The sequence below is a fragment of the Pristiophorus japonicus genome, chromosome 3, assembly GCF_044704955.1.
Source record: "Pristiophorus japonicus isolate sPriJap1 chromosome 3, sPriJap1.hap1, whole genome shotgun sequence".
In the NCBI taxonomy this organism is placed as follows: domain Eukaryota; kingdom Metazoa; phylum Chordata; class Chondrichthyes; family Pristiophoridae; genus Pristiophorus; species Pristiophorus japonicus.
The window spans coordinates 173,187,665-173,206,829 of NC_091979.1; positions in this window are offsets into that span (position 1 = coordinate 173,187,665).

The window sequence follows — 19,165 nt, forward strand, 5'->3', positions numbered from 1 at the left end:
TTGCCTTCCTAATTACTTGCTGTATCTGCATGCTAACGTTTTGTGTTTCATGTACAAGGACTCGCAGGTCCCTCTTTACCAGTGCATTTTATAATCTCTCCCCATATAAATAATAATTTGCTTTTTCATTTTTCCTACCTAAGTGGATAAACTCATATCTTCCCACATTGTACTCCATCTGCCAAATTTTTGCCCAATCACTTAGCCCATCTATATCCCTTTGTAACTTATTTGCATCCTCCTTACAACTTGCTTTCCCACCAATTGTGTTCCTGATACAGATGAGACACACACAGGGAGGTTAAAGTAACAGTGACCTCAGTCTTTATTAAGACACTCCAGAGTGAGGAACAGGCCTTAGGGACTGGCTTATATACAGTGCTCCCAAAAGATGCTGGGATCCCTTGGGACTTCAGGGGATGTGCTCCCTGGTGGCGGAACATGGGAGTGCATGCTTCAGAGATACACAACATCACTCACCCCCAAAGTCAAAGTGAAAGCTATTTGCAAGGTGAGGCGGTCGGGAGCCTTTCTTTCCCTGGTGGACCACCTTGGTACAAATATCTGTTCTGGTGTGTTGGCCGTGCCCTCGCTGAGCTGGCGTGTTGTTGGCCCTGCAGGGCTGCTAGGTGAGCCCGGCCTTGCTGGGCTGTTGGGCGTGATGGGTTCGATTTCCTGGTCCGGGATGGTGTCGTTGATCCGTTGGGTGTGTGTTGTGGGCTTGAAAAAGGTGGTGTCTGCTGTGGGTTGTTCAGGGCAGTCTGTGAACCGCAGCCTAGTTTGGTCCAGGTGCTTTCTGAAAATTTGTCCATTGTTTAGTTTGACTACAAACACCCTACTCCCTTCTTTAGCTATCACCGTGCCCGCGATCCACTTGGGACCATGTGCATAGTTGAGCACATACACAGGTTCATTCTGATCAATTTCCCATGACATAGTGGCACGACGATCGTTTACATTTTGTTGCTGCTCCCTGCTCTCGACCTGATCATGCAGGTTGGGGTGAACCAGTGACAGTCTGGTTTTAAGTGTCCTTTTCATGAGTAGCTCAGCCGGGGGCACCCCTGTGAGTGAGTGGGGTCTCGTGCGGTAGCTGAACAATACTCGGGACAGGCAGGTTTGGAGTGAGCCTTCTGTGACTCGTTTAAGGCTCTGTTTGATGGTTTGTACTGCCCACTCTGCCTGCCCATTGGAGGCTGGTTTAAATGGGGCCGAGGTGACATGTTTGATCCCATTGCGGGTCATGAATTCTTTAAATTTGGCACTGGTGAAACATGGCCTGTTGTCATTGACCAGTATGCAGCAAAAATGGCCCTCAGGATGTCAATGGTGGCGGTGGTGGTGCTTCCTGACATTATGTCACATTCAATCCATTTTGAAAAAGCATCCACCACCACCAGGAACATTTTACCGAGAAACGGGCCCGCATAGTCGACATGGATCCTCGACCATGGTCTGGAGGGCCAAGACCACAAAGTTAGTAGTGCCTCTCTGGGCGCGTTGCTCAACTGAGCACATACGCTGCACTGCCGTACACAAGACTATAAATTAGAGTCGATACCAGGCCACCACACGTGGGATCTGTCTATCGCTTTCATCATCACTATACCCGGGTGAGTGCTGTGGAAATCCGAGATGAACGTCTGCCTGCCCTTTTTGGGTAGCACTACGCGGTTACCCCACAACAGGCAGTATGCCTGAATGGACAGCTCGCCCTTTCTCCGCTGGATCGGCTTGATTGGTTCTTGCATTTCAACAGGGATGCTGGCTCAGCTCCCATGTAGCTTTTTACTCGGGACAGCAGAGGATCTTGGCTGGTCCAAGTCCTAATCTGGCGGGCCATGACAGGTGATTTATCATTTTCAAATGCTTCCATGACCATCAACAAGTCTGCGGGCTGTACCACCATCAACAAGTTTGCAGCCTGCGCCATTTCCACCCCCGTGGTGGGCAATGATAGGCGACTGAGAGCATCCGCACAGTTCTCGGTGCCTGGCCTGTTGCGGATGGTATAGTTATATGCTGATAGCGCGAGTGCCCACTTTTGTATGCGGGCTGAGGCATTAGTATTTATCCCCTTGTTTTCAGCGAACAGGGTGTGAGGGGCTTGTGATCGATTTCCCGCTCAAATTTGAGACCAACAGGTACTGATGCATTTTTCTTTACCCCAAACACATACACTAATGCCTCTTTCTCAATCATCCTGTAGGCCCTCTCAGCCTTAGACAAGCTCCTGGAAGCATAGGCGACAGGTTGCAACTTCCCCACAACGTTAGCTTGTTGTAATACACATCCGACTCCATACGCTAGCACAAGTCTTTTACACGGGTTATACAATACAAGCAGCTTGTTGGAGCATAAAATGTTTCTGGCTTTCTCAAAAGCAATTACTTGCTTTTTTTCCCCATACCCAGTTCTCACCTTTGCGCAATAACACATGTGGGGACTCTAAAAGGGTGCTTAACCGCGGTAGGAAGTTGCCAAAATAGTTGAGGAGTCCCAGGAATAACTGCAGCTCCGTGATGTTCTGTGGCCTGGGCGCGTTCCTGATAGCATCTGCCTTGGCGTCTGTGGGCCGAATGCTGTCCGCTGCGATCTTTCTCCCCAAAAACTCTACTTCTGTTGCCGTGGAGAACCTTTTCGACCTCTTCAGCCGCAGCCCTACGCGATCCAGTTGCTGGAGGACCTCCTCCAGGTTTTGTCGGTGCTCGCCGGTGTCCCGACCCGTGACCAATATATCGCCCTGTAAAACCACTGTGCGTGGTACAGACTTTAGGAGGCCCTCCATGTTTCTCTGGAAGATTGCTGCGGCTGACCGAATTCCAAACGGGCATCTGTTGTAGATGAACAGTCCCTTGTGCGTGTTGATGCAGGTGAGGCCCTTCGAAGACTCCTCCAGCTCCTGCGTCATGTAGGCCGAAGTCAGGTCGAGCTTGGTGAATGTCTTGCCTCCTGCCAGCGTCGCAAATAGGTCGTCTGCCTTAGGTTGTGGGTATTGGTCCTGCAGCGAGAAACGATTAATAGTTACTTTATAATCGCCGCAAATCCTGACCGCGCCATCACTTTTGAGTACTGGAACAATCAGGCTGGCCCATTTGCTGAATTCCACTGGGGAGATGATGCCCTCGCGTTGCATCCTGTCCAGCTCGATTTCCACTGTCTCACTCATCATGTGAGGTACCGCTTGCGCCTTGTGGTGAATGGGTCGTGCCTCTGGGACCAAGTGGATCCGCACCTTCGTCCCGGAAAAGTTTCCAATGCCAGGCTCAAAAAGGGAAGGAAATTTGTTAAAAGCCAGGTACATGAGGCCTCATCGACATGTGATAGCGCTCGGATGTCATCACAGTTCCAGAGGATTTTGCCCAGCCAGCTCCTTCCAAGCAGTGTGGGGCCATCGCCCAGGACAATCCAGAGTTGCAGTTCGTGCACCGTGCCCTTGTAGGTGACCTTGACCATGGCGCTGCCCAGGACAGTGATAAGCTCTTTGGTGTACGTTCTCAGTTTTGTGTGGATGGGGCTCAAGGCTGGTCTGAATGCCTTGTTGCACCACAGTCTCGCAAACATCTTTTTACTCATGATGGATTGGCTAGCGCCAGTGTCCAGTTTCATGGCTACGGGTAAGCCATTCAATTTTAGATTTAGCATTATAGGTGGACATTTCGTCAAAAATGTGTACTTCAGCATCTGCCTCCTCTCTCTGAAACTCAAAAGTGCTTTGATCCACCATGGACCGATCTTCCTGTGCCACGTGGTGGTTAGCAGGTTTTGCAGAGCTTGCAGCTCGTTTGCAAGCTCGTTGTCGACGCCCCATTGTTCCACAGCTCTTGCAAGCGTACCCTTTGAAGCAGCATGAATAGGCTCAATGGAAGCCTCCGCAACACCAACAAGGTGTGAATTGCCTTGCATTTATCCTTTGTTGGGGATTCTGAGTCATCTGGGTCACCTGAGGCCTGCTGGCAGTTGCAGACTCGTGGTTTCTGCCCTGTACATTTCTGCTCGCAAACACAGTTCCAGTTAATTTATGAACATTGCGAGCACTTGTGTGCTGAGAGATTTGTTTGGTGTTATCACTGGTGGACATAAACACCTGTGCTATCGCAATGGCCTTTCTGAGGGTCGGTATCTGTACAGTCAAAAGTTTTCATAGGATGGTGTCGTGACCAATGCCCAGAACAAAAAAGTCTCTGAGCATTTGCTCCAGGTAGCCATCAAACTCACATTGTCCTGCAAGTCGCCTGAGCTCAGCGACATAGCGCGCCACTTCCTGACCTTCAGATCGTTGGCACGTGTAGAATCGACACCTCGCCATCAGCATGCTCTCCCTCGGGTTAAGATGCTCCCGAATCAGTGTACACTAGCCGTTCGATATAGGCATCCTAGTCCTCACCCTCCGAGAACTTCTCCAGGATGCCCACAGTTTGCTGCATCTTTGCGTTGGATTCGTATTCTTGTTGCCAGTTATTGTGTTCCAAACACAGATGAGGCTGCACACAGGGAGGTGAAAGTAACAGTGATTTCAGTCTTTAATAAGTCACTCCAGAGTATGGAACAGGCCTTTGGGGCAGGCTTATATACAGTGCTCCCACGAGATGCTGGGATCCCTTGGGACTTCAGGGGATGAGCTCCCTGGGGGCGGAACATGGGAGTGCATGCTTTACAGATACACAACACTATGATTCTATGATCATGGCGTTATCGCTGTGCGCATTGCCCTGGTAGCGTCCCGGATGCGAACTCCGGTTCCGCCATGATCTCTGCAGCATCTCTGGGCGAAAATACCGGTAGCTGCAGAAGGCGTTCATCAGGAGGCCGGGTGCTTCGGGGGCGATGCTTAAAGGTGAGGTGGCCGATGTAAGTAAAAGAAAATTTCAAATCCTCTCATTGAATTTTTCCGATGTTTTTTGTCTGCGAGCAATCAGCCCGGCACTTTGCTGCTGGATATCAGGCTGATCGGCTGGACGGCCACTGCCACCGGGGAGCAGGTAAGTTTTTCTTTTGCAGAGACTGCAACGATGGCCCTTTCCTTTAAGGGAGGGAAGGAACCTTCCAACGCGGCATTGCTGCACGGCCCATTGTACAGCACAGCACACCTACTGCCCCGCCTGCTGCTGCTTGTGCTTCAGGAAGGAAGTGGAGCACTTGATTTGGCGCTCCACTTTTTCCCGGAGTGCAAACACTGAATTTTTTAAAAGTTAACAAAAATTAGCGATAATTTTTTCACCTTTTAAAATTTAACACCCCAAACGGGGCGCTCTCGAATTTCTCATCCTTAGAATTGCAAGATTGTATTCCATAGTATTTACAGAACAGAAGCAGGCCATTCGACTCAACAGGTCCATGCCAGTGTTTATGTTCCACATGAGAATCCTCACACCCTTCTTCATCTCACCTCATCAACATATCCTTCCATTCCTTACTCCCTCATGTTTATCCAGCTTCTCCTTAAATCTATCTCTTCAGTTGCCTCAACTACTCTACATTCTCACCACTCTCTGGGTAAAGAAATTTCCCCCTGAATTCCCTATTGGATTTCTTAGTGACTATCTGAAATTTAAGGCCCCTAGTTCTGGTCTTGCCTGCAAGTGGAAACATCTTCTCTGTGTCACCCTATCAGACCCTTTCATAATCTCGAAGACCTCTATCAGGTCACCCTCAGTCCTCTCTTTTCTTGGGGAAAGAGCGTGTTCAATCTTTCCTGATAGGTTTAACCTCTCAGTTCATGTATCATTCGAGTAAATATTTTTTACACCTTCTCTAGTGCCTCTATGTCCTTTTTATAAAATGTAGACCAGAACTCTCCACAGTACTCCGTGTGGTCTAACCAAGGTTTTATAGAAGTTTAACATCACTTCTCTGCTTTTTGATTCTATTCCTCAGAGCTTTGTTGGCTGTTTTTATGACCTTATTAACCTGTCGCTACTTTTAGTGATCTGTGTATCTGTAGCCCCAGATCCCTCTGCTCCATGTAGACACTTGGGTGAAATTTTAACTCCAAAGAATGGGTGAGTTGGGGTTGGGTGGGAGATTAAAGAGTTAAAAAACGGAATCCCGACACAATCCGCTTCTGAACCGCTCATGTCCTGTTTTAACGGAGATGGGACAGGCGGGTAGCTGGGGGGGGTTTGTTGGCCGTGCCTTCAGCTGCCTGGGCCTAAAGCTCTGGAACTCCTGCCCTAAATCTCTCCGCCTCGCTTTCCTCCTTTAAGACAATCCTTAAAACTTACCTCTTTGACCAAGCTTTTGGTTATCTGCCATAATTTCTTCTTATGTGGCTCGGTGTCAAATGTAATTGTTTTTTCTTCGAACACTCCTATGAAGCGTCTTGGAACATTTTACTATGTTAAAGGCACGAAGTTTTTTTGTTGTTGTGTTTTCCAACATGTCTTGTGAGATATGTTTCCTAGTTCGCTGGTATTTATCACAATCATAATGCCCAATGTACAGATTAAAGTTGCAGAAAGAATAAAAGCCTCAGGAACAGTGATATCCGTGCTGCGATTGGGTAACACAGTGTTGTAAAAACCCAGCGTAGAATCATAGAAATTTATGGCACACAAGGCAGCCTTTTTACTCATTGTATCTGCGCAAAAAAGAGCTGTCCAACCGAATCCCACTTTCCAGCTCTTGGTCCATAGCTTTGTAGGTTGCCGCACTTAAAGTGCACATCCACGTACTTCTTATATATGCTGAGTGTTTCTGCCACTACCACCCTTTCAGGCACTGAATTCCAGACCCCATCACCCCATGGTTGACTTTTTGTTTCCTCAACTCCCCACTAATCCTTCTACCAACTACTTTAAATCTATGCCCCCTGATTATTGACCCCTCTGCTAAGGGAAAGAGGTCCTTCCTATTCACTCTATCTAGGCCCCTCATGATTTTATACACCTCAATTAAGTCACCCCTCAGCATCCTTTGTTCCAAAAGAAACAACCCCAGCCTATTCAACCTTTCCTCATAGCTAAAATTCTCCAGTGCTGGCAATATCCTCGTACATCTCCTCTGTACCCTCTCCAGTGCAATCACATCTTTCCTGTAATGTGGTGACCAGAACTTTAAGCTATACTCTAGCTCTGGCCGAACTCGTGTTTTATACAGTTCTAGCATAAACTCTCTGTTCTTATATGCTCATCATCATCATTGGCCGTCACTCGGAGTCGAGGAAGATTTGCTTCCACTCTAAAAGTGAGTTCTTAGATGGCAGTACAGTCCAGTAGCCTACAGATAATAAGCTCCCGAGGTATGGAAAATGATCCACGTTGTCCAAGGCCATGCCATGGATTTTGATGACCGGGGGGCAGTGCTGTGAGGTGGGTTCAGGTTGGTGGAGGACCTTTGTCTTCTAGATGTTTAGCATAAGGCCCAAGTTTTCATACGCCTCGGTGAAGGTGTTGATGATGGCTTGGAGTTCGGCCTGTGAGTGTGCGCAGACGCAAGCGTTGTCCGCGTACTGTAGTTCGAATACGGAGGATGGGACGACCTTGGATCTAGCTTGGAGGCGGCGAAGGTTGAACAGGTTCCCATTGGTTCTATAGTTTATAGCCTGCGCTAATAAAGGAAAGTATTCCTCAGGCCTTCTTAAACACCTTATCTCCCTGTCCTGCTACCATCAGGGATCTGTGGACCTACATGCAAAGGTTCCTCTGTTCCTCTACACTTCCCAGTGTCCTATCATTTATTGTGTATACAATTGCCCTGTAAGCCCTCCCTAAATGCATTACCTCACACTTCTTTGGATTGAATTCCATTTGCCATTTTTCTGCCCACCTGACCAGTCCATTGATATTTTCCTGCAGTCTACAGCTTTCTTCTTCGCGATCAACCACACGGCCAACTTTTGTATCAGCTGCAAACTTCTGCATCAGGCCCCCTACATTGAAGTCTAAATCATTGCTATATACCACAAAAAGCAAGGCCCCTTGTACTGATCCCTGTGGAACCTTACTGGAAACACAAAGCACTTCCATCACAAAACACTTCAGCAGGAATTTTCCAGAGGTAGGCATGTTGGAGGTGGGAGGCCTCAAAGGCGGGCAAGCAACCCGGGAGGCCATGTTTTCTGCATTCCCTGCCGACTTTAACAGCAGGGCCTGATTTGACTGTGAGACCTCAGTTTCCTGCCCACAGCCAGCCAGACTGAATGGCTGGCTGTGTGTGGCAGGTCCGGAGAAAGGATTTGTGGGTGTCGGTCGGGGACTGTGGGGGACTCATTTGGAAAGTGGGGGGAGTCGGTCAGGTATTGGACTTGGCCAGCGATAGGGGATTGGGGGGTTGGGAATCGTGGGGGTCTCAGTCGGGGAGCGGGGTAGTCCGTCAGGGATTGGGGTAGGCCCGGGATCAGGGATTGAGGGGGTGGGGTGTAGGCTGCAGCACCATGGATTGGCAGTAGCGGGTCAGCTGGGTTTTGGTTGGACGGGAGAGAGGGACGCTCGAAGCAGGAGGTCAGTATAAAGCCACTTACATCCTGAATTATGCAGACCCCACCTCGCTTTAACTGCCAGGTTTCACGAATTGTTTAAAACCCATCCACACGCAGATAAATTGAAAGTTAAGGTTAAGAAAGAGACTTCCAGTCTCATTGTAATATTTAAATTGATGTTCCGCCACCTGGGAGCAGGTTGATCACCCAGCCCCCATCCACTTATGTCCTGCCTCATTTAAAACCGGAAGTTGGTGGCTGGAAGGGGATCAGGTTGGGAAACCCATTTTTATACAATTTAGCTGTCACTTGCTCGAAACCAACCCTTTTTAAGAGAAATTCTGTTCTTCCAGTCCTATCCCGCTCCTGTGAAGCACCTTAGGACGTTTTACTACAATAAGTGTGGTGCATAAATGCTTGTTGTTGTTAAGAAGACCACATTGGATCTATAAGTTGTGTTCGAAACCCTGGTGCCAAAGTAATCAGTGGTGCGGTAATCCCTGATAGACACAAGCTATGATGTTGAATATTAATTCACTGTAACAGTTGGTGGTTTGAGTCCAAGGTCTTTCAATCATTTCATTCCTATTCCCACAGTGGAGAGAGTTTGGACATTATTTTGTGTGGCTCTAATGTTCTGGGGATCACTCCCCTCAATCCTACACACTTCTCGGTGTCAGCTGACTGCCTGGGCAGTGTCTGAAAAGAAACCATTGTGAAAAATCGTAGCAAATCATGGGCTTTTTCTGCAACATATCACTGACAACAGAGACCAATCACTTGTGAGTGCAGGAGCCCCATTCAGAGATTTGTTTGGACTGGGGGCGTATTGACAGTTGTCGAGCAGTCCGTGGTTTTGGCTTTCTGCCTGCCCGGTTGTTGGGGGCTGTGTGTAGGCCTCAGGTTTTCGGGCGAGGGGGAAAGGCAAGGGTGAAGAATGTAGAAAAGCCAAGGGAATATAAACATTAGTTCAGGGGAATACACAGTGAGCAACTCCTGCAGAAAAATACTTATGATATTTCCATAAAAACTTCAGGTTCTCAATTCAGAGCATCATGGGACTGTAAGTAATCATTACAGTGAACAAGAAGAGATTGTTAAAGGCTAAGAGGGGAGATTTGGAGGTTAAACTCTCTGAAGTATTATAAGTTGAAATCTGTTTCCAACTCCTCCGGATCAGTCATTCTGATCAAAAAGTACTTTTTAACGATACATGGATAAAATAAATATGGCACTTTGCAATTACAATACTCCCAAACTGATTATTTTCATCATCTTCAAGACTGGTTTCCTTAAAATTCCTGGCAGTTTTCCCCGTATTTCCCAGCCGTTTTCCTTGTATTTTTTCACCATGAACAGTGAAATTCTGTTGTGCAGGCACACAAGTACAAAACCAGGGAACAGTATGGAATTTAATTGTCTCACTTCATCGAATTGGTTGCACACTTTTCAGGCTGTCTTCCTGCTTGCATCATAGGTTGGTGTTGGACTTTATTGGATTGGAAACTGGTTACTTTAATAAGTCATCAGTTAGTGAAATTATTGATTTGTAGGAATGTTTTGAACAGAATCATCATCTATTTGTACTGAGCCTAATTTCATGTATCTGTCTCTGCAAGGATTCAGTCAATGTGATCAAGAATCGCAGAATTTATTTAAAATACATTGACTTTCTGTAAATGTAAAGTTAAAGCAGGAATTAACGAACTCTGTTCTGTGGCTCTCAAAGAATTGTTACACTGTGCTTTGTTTGTCTACTTTATTTTGAAGTCAGAGTGAATGTAAGTAATGGCCTATTTAAAATGCAGTGGACAGCTAAAGAGTAACAGTTTGGGTATAAATTGGCTGCTTCAGTTGGTGAGGGCAGATTTGAGTTGTGTGATTGTAACAGGGTTGTGAGGGTGACATTCTCAGCTGTTTCTTCTGTGTCATTAGATGTTAGTGAGAGACAGGATTCTAATATCAAAAAGGGAGAGTGTATTGACACCTCCGCCAGGCCGATGACGTTGCTCACTCGCTCACTCCCAGTGCTGCGCTGACAAGCTAAATATTATTGAGTTCTGCACTTGACCATTTCGAGAGCGTCAGTACAGAATTTCAGTGCAGTGGTGTCTGTCTACAGCCTGACTGCATCAAATTACACTTTACACTTTGCCATTAATTATACTGGATTCTTACTCTGATTACAGCGATTTTCTCACCATCTCTCCGGAAGGCGTTGGTAAATGCCAGGGTTACGGTTAACATCTTGTAGTTTTGTAACAGAAGAGTCCCAGAGTAAAGCCCCTTGCACAGTCCCATTTGGTCATGTTGACTGATTCTAATTACACACACCAGGCAATGTGTTGGGTGCTTATTGTCCTCCTACTTCCTGGCAATACAATTGCAAATCGTGTGTTGTCACTAAATGCAGCCCAGCATTTTGTCAGATTAGGCTGATCCTTGTTTTCCCACATGGTGGCAGCTTTGTGTGATACGGTTTATCAGTGATGATTGTAAGAACTCACTGCTAATGGCCTATGGCAGATGAAAAAAAACCATAAGGACATAAGAACATGAGAAATAGGAGCAGGAGTAGGTCATTTGGCCCCTCGAGCCTGCTCCGCCATTCAATAAGATCATGGCTGATCTGAACACAGACTCAACTCCACTTCCCTGCCCGCTCCCCATAACCCTTGACTCCCTCATCTTTCAAAAATCTGTCTACCTCCACCTTAAATACATTAAATGACCCATCCTCCACAGCTCTCTGAGGTAGAGAATTCCAAAGATTAACGACCCTCTGAGAGAAGAAATTCCTCCACATTTCCATTTTAAATGGGCGACCCCTTATTCTGAAACTATGCCCCCTCAGTCTAGATTTCTCTATGAGAGGAAACATGCTCTCTGCATCTACCCTGTCAAGCCCCCTCAGAATCTTATACATTTCAATAAGATCATCTCTAAGTCTTCTAAACTCCAATGAGTATAGGCACAACCTTCTCAACCTTTTGTTCATATGACAATTCCTTCATCTCAGGAATCAACCCAGTGAACCTTTTCTGAACTGTCTCCAGTGCAATAATATCCTTCCTTAAATAACGAGACCAAAACTCTTACCAACACCCTGTACAGTTGTAGCAGGACTTCCCTACTTTTATACTCCATCCCACTTGCAATAAAGGCCAACATTCCATTTGCCTTCCTAATTACTTGCTGTATCTGCATGCTAACGTTTTGTGTTTCATGTACAAGGACCCCCAGGTTCCTCTTTACCAGTGCATTTTATAATCTCTCCCCATATATATAATAATTTGCTTTTTCATTTTTCCTACCAAAGTGGATAAACTCATACCTTCCCACATTATACTCCATCTGCCAAATTTTTGCCCAATCACTTAGCCCATCTATATCCCTTTGTAACTTATTTGCATCCTCCTTCCAACTTGCTTTCCCACCTATTGTGTTCCTGACACAGATGAGACAGCACACAGGGAGGTTAAAGTAACAGTGACCTCAGTCTTTATTAAAACACTCCAGAGTGAGGAACAGGCCTTACAGGTCAGCTTATATACAGTGCTCCCAAAGGATGCTGGGATCCCTTGAGACTTCAGGGGATGCGCTCCCTGCTGGCGAAAAATGGGAGTGCATGCTTTACAGATACAGTACATCACTCACCCCCAAAATCAAAGTGAAAACTGTTTACAAGGTGAGGTGGTTGGGAGCCTTTCTTTCCCTGGTAGACCGCCTCGGTACAAATGTTTGTTCTGGTATGTTGGCTGTGCCGTCGCTGGGCTGGCATGTTGTTGGCCCTGCAGGGCTGCTTGGTGAGCCTGGTCTTGCTGGGCTGTTGCGCATGATGGGTTCGATTTCCTGGTCCGAGATGGTGTCGTTGATCCTTTGGGTGCGTGTTGTGGGCTCGAAAAAGGTGGTGTCTGCTGTAGGTTGTTCAGGGCAGTCTGTGAACTGCAGCCTCGTTTGGTCCAGGTCCTTTCTGCAAATTTGTCCATTGTCTAGTTTGACTACAAACACCCTACTCCCTTCTTTAGCTATCACCGTGCCCGCGATCCACTTGGGACCATGTCCATAGTTGAGCACATACACAGGGTCATTCAGATCAATTTCCCATGACACAGTGGCGTGACAATCGTTTACATTTTGTTGCTGCTGCCTGCTCTCTACCTGATCCTGCAGGTTGGGGTGAACCAGTGACAGTCTGGTTTTAAGTGTCTTTTTCATGAGTAGCTCAGCCGGGGGCACCCCTGTGAGCGAGTGGGGTCTCGTGCGGTAGCTGACCAGTACTCGGGACAGGCGGGTTTGGAGTGAGCTTTCTGTGACTCGTTTAAGGATCTGTTTGATGGTTTGTACTGCCCGCTCTGTCTGCCCATTGGAGGCTGGATTAAACGGAGCCGAGGTGACATGTTTGATCCCATTGCGGGTCATGAATTCGTTAAATGTGGCACTCGTTAAACATGGCCCGTTGTCACTGACCAGTATGTCAGGCAGGCCGTGGATGGCAAAAATGGCCCTCAGGATGTCAATGGTGGCGGTGGTGGTGCTTCCCGACATTATTTCACATTCAATGCATTTTGAAAAAGCATCCAGCACCACCAGGAACATTTTACCTAGAAACGGGCCCTCATAGTCGACATGGATCCTTCACCATGGTCTGGTGGGCCAAGACCACAAACATAGTCGTGCCTCTCTGGGCGTGTTGCTCAACTGAGCACATACGCTGCATTGCCGTACACAAGACTAAAAATCAGAGTCGATACCAGGCCACCACACGTGGGATCTGGCTATCGCTTTCATCATCACTATACCCGGGTGTGTGCTGTGGAGATCCGAGATGAACGTCTGCCTGCCCTTTTTGGGTAGCACTACGTGGTTGCCCCACAACAGGCAGTCTGCCTGAATGGACAGCTCGTCCCTTCGCCGCTGGAATGGCTTGATTGGCCCTTGCATTTCAACAGGGATGCTGGCTCAGCTCCCATGTAGCTTTTTACTTGGGACAGCCGAGGATCTTGGCTGGTCCAAGTCCTTATCTGGTGGGCCATGAAAGGTGATTTATCATTTTCAAATGCTTCCATGACCATCAACAAGTCTGCGGGCTGCACCACCATCAACAAGTTTGCAGGCTGCACCATTTCCACCCCTGTGGTGGGCAATGATAGCCGACTGAGAGCATACGCACAGTTCTCGGTGCCTGGCCTGTGGCGGATGGTACAGTTATACACGGATAGCACGAGTGCCCACCTTTGTATGCGGGCTGAGGTATGAGTATTTATCCCTTGTTTTCAGCGACAGGGATGTGAGGGGCTTGTGATCGGTTTCCCGCTCAAATTTGAGGCCAAACAGATACTGATGCATTTTTCTTTACCCCGAACACACACGCTTATGCCTCTTTCTCAATCATCCTGTAGGCCCTCTCGGCCTTTGACAAGCTCCTGGAAGCATAGGCGACAGGTTGCAACTTCCTCGCAACGTTAGCTTGTTGTAATACGCACCCGACTCCTTACGACGACGCGTCACATACTAGTACAAGTCTTTTACACGGGTTATACAATACAAGCAGTTTGTTGGAGCATAAAATGTTACTGGCTTTCTCAAAAGCAATTGCTTGATTTTTTTCCCCGTACCCAGTTCTCACCTTTGCGCAACAACACATGTAGGGGCTCTAAAAGGGTGCTTAACCCCGGTAGGAAGTTACCAAAATAGTTGAGGAGTCCCAGGAACGACTGCAGCTCCGTGACGTTCTGTGGCCTGGGCGTGTTCCTGATAGCCTCTGTCTTGGCATCTGTGGGCTGAATGCCATCCGCTGCGATCTTTCTCCCCAAAAACTCCACTTCTGTTGCCATGGAGAACCTTTTCGACCTCTTCAGCCGCAGCTCTACGCGATCCAGTCGCTGGAGGACCTACTCCAGGTTTTGTAGGTGCTCGGCGGTGTCCCGACCCGTGACCAATATGTCGCCCTGTAAAACCACCGTGCGTGGTACCGACTTGAGGAGGCTCTCCATGTTTCTCTGGAAGATCGCTGCAGCCGACCGAATTCCAAATGGGCATCTGTTGTAGATGAACAGTCCCTTGTGCGTGTTGATGCAGGTGAGGCCCTTCGAAGACTCCTCCAGCTCCTGCACCATGTAGGCCGAAGTCAGGTCGAGCTTGGTGAATGTCTTGCCTCCTGCCAGCGTCACAAATAGGTCGTCTGCTTTAGGTAGTGGGTATTGGTCCTGTAGCGAGAAACGATTAATAGTTACTTTATAATCACCGCAAATCCTGACCATGCCATCACTTTTGAGTACTGGAACAATCGGGCTGGCCCATTTGCTGAATTCCACTGGGGAGATGATGCCCTCGCGTTGCAGCCTGTCCAGCTCGATTTCCACTGTCTCGCTCATCATGTGAGGTACCGCTTGCGCCTTGTGGTGAATGGGTCGTGCCTCTGGGACCAAGTGGATCCGCACCTTCGCCCCGGAAAAGTTTCTAATGCCTGGCTCAAAAAGAGAAGGAAATTTGTTAAAAACCTGGGTACATGAGGCCTCATCGACATGTGACAGCGCTCAGATGTCATCCCAGTTCCAACGGATTTTGCCCAGCCAGCTCCTTCCAAGCAGTATGGGGCCATCGCCCAGGACAATCCAGAGTGGCAGTTCGTGCACCATGCCCTCGTAGGTGACCTTGACCATGGCGCTGCCCAGGACAGTGATAAGCTCTTTGGTGTACGTTCTCAATTTTGTGTGGATGGGGCTCAGGACTGGTCTGAATGCCTTGTTGCACCACAGTCTCTCAAACATCTTTTTACTCATGATGGATTGGCTAGCGCCAGTGTCCAGTTCCATGGCTACGGGTAAGCCATTCAATTTTAGATTTAGCATTATAGATGGACATTTCGTCGAAAATGTGTGCACCCTGTGTACTTCAGCATCTGCCTCCTCTCTCTGAGGCTCGAAAGTGCTTTGATCCACCATGGACCGATCTTCCTCTGCCATGTGGTAGTCAGCAGGTTTTGCAGAGCTTGCAGCTCATTTGCAAGCTCGTTGGAGATGCCCCGTTGTTCCACAGCTCTTGCAAGCGTACCCTTTGAAGCAACATGAATAGGATCAATGGAAGCCTCCGCAACACCAACAAGGTGTGAATTGTCTTGCATTCTTCCTTTGTTGGGGACTCTGAGTCATCTGGGTCACCTGAGGCCTGCTGGCAGTTGGGTTCTGCACTGCACATTTCTGCTCGCAAACACAGTTCCAGTTAATTTAAGAACATTGCAAGCACTTGTGTGCTGAGAGATTTGTTTGGTGTTATCACTGGTGGACATAAACACCTGTGCTATCGCAATGGCCTGTACGGAGGGTCGGTGTCTGCACAGTCAAAAGTTTTCATAGGATGGTGTCGTGGCCAATGCCCAGTACAAAAAAGTCTCTGAGCATTTGCTCCAGGTAGCCATCAAACTCACATTGTCCTGCAAGTCGCCTTAGCTCGGCGACGTAGCGCGCCACTTCCTGACCTTCAGATCGCTGGCACGTGTTGAACCGATACCTTGCCATCAGCACGCTCTCCCTCGGGTTAAGATGCTCCCGTCCCAGTGTACACAGCTCCTCATAGGAATTACCTGTGGGTTTCACCGGAGCCAGAAGATTCTTCATGAGGCTGTAGGTCGGTGCCCCACAGACTGTGAGGAGGACCGCTCTCCTTTTTACAGCGCTTCCTTCTCCGTCCAGCTCGTTGGCTACAAAGTACTGGTCTAGCCGTTCGACATAGGCATTCCAGTCCTCACCTTCCGAGAACTTCTCCAGGATGCCCACAGTTTGCTGCATCTTTGCGTTGGATTCGTATTCTTGTTGCCAGTTATTGTGTTCCGAACTCAGATGAGGCTGCATACAGGAAGGTGAAAGTAACAGTGACCTCAGTCTTTATTAAGACACTCCAGAGTGAGGAACAGGTCTTAGGGCGGGCTTATATACAGTGCTCCCAAGGGATGCTGGGATCGATTGGGACTTCAGGGGATGAGCTCCCTGGTGGCGGAACATGGGAGTGCATGCTTTACAGATACAGAACACTATGATTCTATGATCATGGCGTTATCGCTGTGCGCATCGCCCTGCTAGCGTCCCGGACACGAACTCCGGTTCCACCATGATCTCTGCAGCATCTCTGGTTGAAAATACCGGTAGCTGCAGAAGGCGTTCATCAGGAGGCCGGGTGCTTCGGGGGCGATGCTTAAAGGTGAGGTGGCCGATGTAAGTAAAAGAAAATTTCAAATCCTCTCTTCGAATTTTTTCGATGTTTTTTGCCTGCGAGCAATCAGCCCGGCACTTTGCTGCTGTACATCAGGCTGATCGGCTGGACGGCCACTGTCACCGGGGAGCATGTAAGTTCTTCTTTTGCAGAGACTGCAACGATGGCCCTTTACTTTAAGGGAGGGAAGGAGCCTTCCAACGCGGCATTGCTGCACGGCCCATTGTACAGCACTGCACACCTACTGCCCCGCCTGCTGCTGCTTGTGCTCCAGGAAGGAAGTGGAGCACTTGATTTGGCGCTCCACTTTTTCCCGGAGTGCAAACACTGAATTTTTTTAAAGTTAAGAAAAATTAGCGCTAATTTTTTCAACTTTTAAAATTTGACACCCCAAACGGGGCGCTCCCGAATTTCTCGGCCTTAGAATTGCAACATTGTATTACATAGTATTTACAGCACAGAAGCAAAAAATTATTTGAGGATAGAACGAGCATGGTGGATAGAGGTGTACCGATGGATGTGGTGTATTTAGATTTCCAAATGGCATTCGATAAGGTGCCACACAAAAGGTTACTGCAGAAGATAGAGGTAAGCGGAGTCAGAGGAAATGTATTAGCATGGATAGAGAATTAGCTGGTGAACAGAAAGCAGAGAGTCGGGATAAATGGGTCCTTTTCAGGTTGGAAATCGGTGGTTACTGGTGTGCTACAGGGATCGGTGCTGGGACCACAACTGTTTACAATATACATAGATGACCTGGAAGAGGGGACAGAGTGTGGTGCAACAAAATTAGCAGATGACACTAAGATTAGTGGGAAAGCGGGTTGTGTAGAGGACACAGAGAGGCTGCAAAGAGATTTGGATAGGTTAAGCGAATGGGCGAAGGTTTGGCAGATGGAATACAATGTCAGAAAGTGTGAGGTCATCCACCTTGGGAAAAAAAACAGTAAAAGGGAATATTATTTGAATGGGGAGAAATTACAACATGCTGAGGTGCAGAGGGACCTGGGGGTCCTTGTGCATGAATCCCAAAATGTTAGTTTGCAGGTGCAGCAGGTAATCAGGAAGGCGAATGAAATGGTGGCCTTCATTGCGAGAGGGATGGAGTACAAAAGCAGGGCGGTCCTGCTGCAACTGTATGGGGTATTGGTAAGGCCGCACCTGGAGTACTGCGTTTTGGTCACCTTACTTAAGGAAGGATATACTGGCATTGGAGGGGGTACTGAGACGGTTCACTAGGCTGATTCCGGAGATGAGGGGGTTACCTTATGATGATAGATTGAGTAGACTGGGTCTTTACTCGTTGGAGTTCAGAAGCATGAGAGGTGATCTTATAGAAACATTTAAAATCATGAAAGGGATGGACAAGATAGAAGCAGAGAGGTTGTTTCCACTGATAGGGGAGACTAGAACTAGGGGGGCACAGCCTCAAAATACGGGGGAGCCAATTTACAAACGAGTTGAGAAGGATTCTCTTCTCCCAGAGGGTTGTGAATCTGTGGAATTCTCTGCCCAAGGAAGCAGTTGAGGCTAGCTCATTGAATGTATTCAAGTCACAGATAGATAGATTTTTAACCAATAAAGGAATTAAGGGTTACGGGGAGAGGGCGGGTTAGTGGAGCTGAGTCCACGGCCAGATCTTATTGAATGGCGGAGCAGGCTCGAGGGGCTAGATGGCCTACTCCTGCTCCTAATTCTTATGTTCTTATGTTCTTATGTAGACCATTCGGCCCAACAGGTCCATGCCAGTGTTTATGTTCCACATGAGAATCCTCACACCCTTCTTCATCTAACCTCATCAACATATCCTTCTATTCCTTACTCCCTCACGTTTATCCAGCTTCTCCTTAAATCTATCTATTCAGTTGCCTCAACTACTCTACATTCTCACCACTCTCCGGGTAAAGAAATTTCCCCCTGAATTCCCTATTGGATTTCTTAGTGACGATCTGAAATTTAAGGCCCCTAGTTCTGGTCTTGCCTACAAGTGGAAACATCTTCTCTGTGTCACCCTATCAGACCCTTTCATAATCTCGAAGACCTCTATCAGGTCACACTCAGTCCTCGCTTTTCTTGGGGAAAGAGCGTGTTCAATCTTTCCTGATAGGTTTAACCTCTCAGTTCATGTATCATTCGAGTAAATATTTTTTACACCTTCTCTAGTGCCTCTATGTCCTTTTTATAAAATGTAGACCAGAACTCTCCACAGTACTCCGTGTAGTCTAACCAAGGTTTTATAGAAGTTTAACATCACTTCTCTGCTTTTTGATTCTATTCCTCAGAGCTTTGTTGACTGTTTTTCTGACCTTATTAGCCTGTCGCTGCTTTTAGTGATCTGTGTATCTGTAGCCCCAGATCTCTCTGCTCCATGTAGACACTTGGGTGAAATTTTAACTCCAAAGAATGGCTGAGTTGGGGTTGGGTGGGTGATTAAAGAGTTAAAAAACGGAATCCCGACCCAATCCGCTTCTGAACCGCACATGTCCTGTTTTAATGGAGATGGGACAGGCGGGGAGTGGGGGGGCGGTTTGTGTG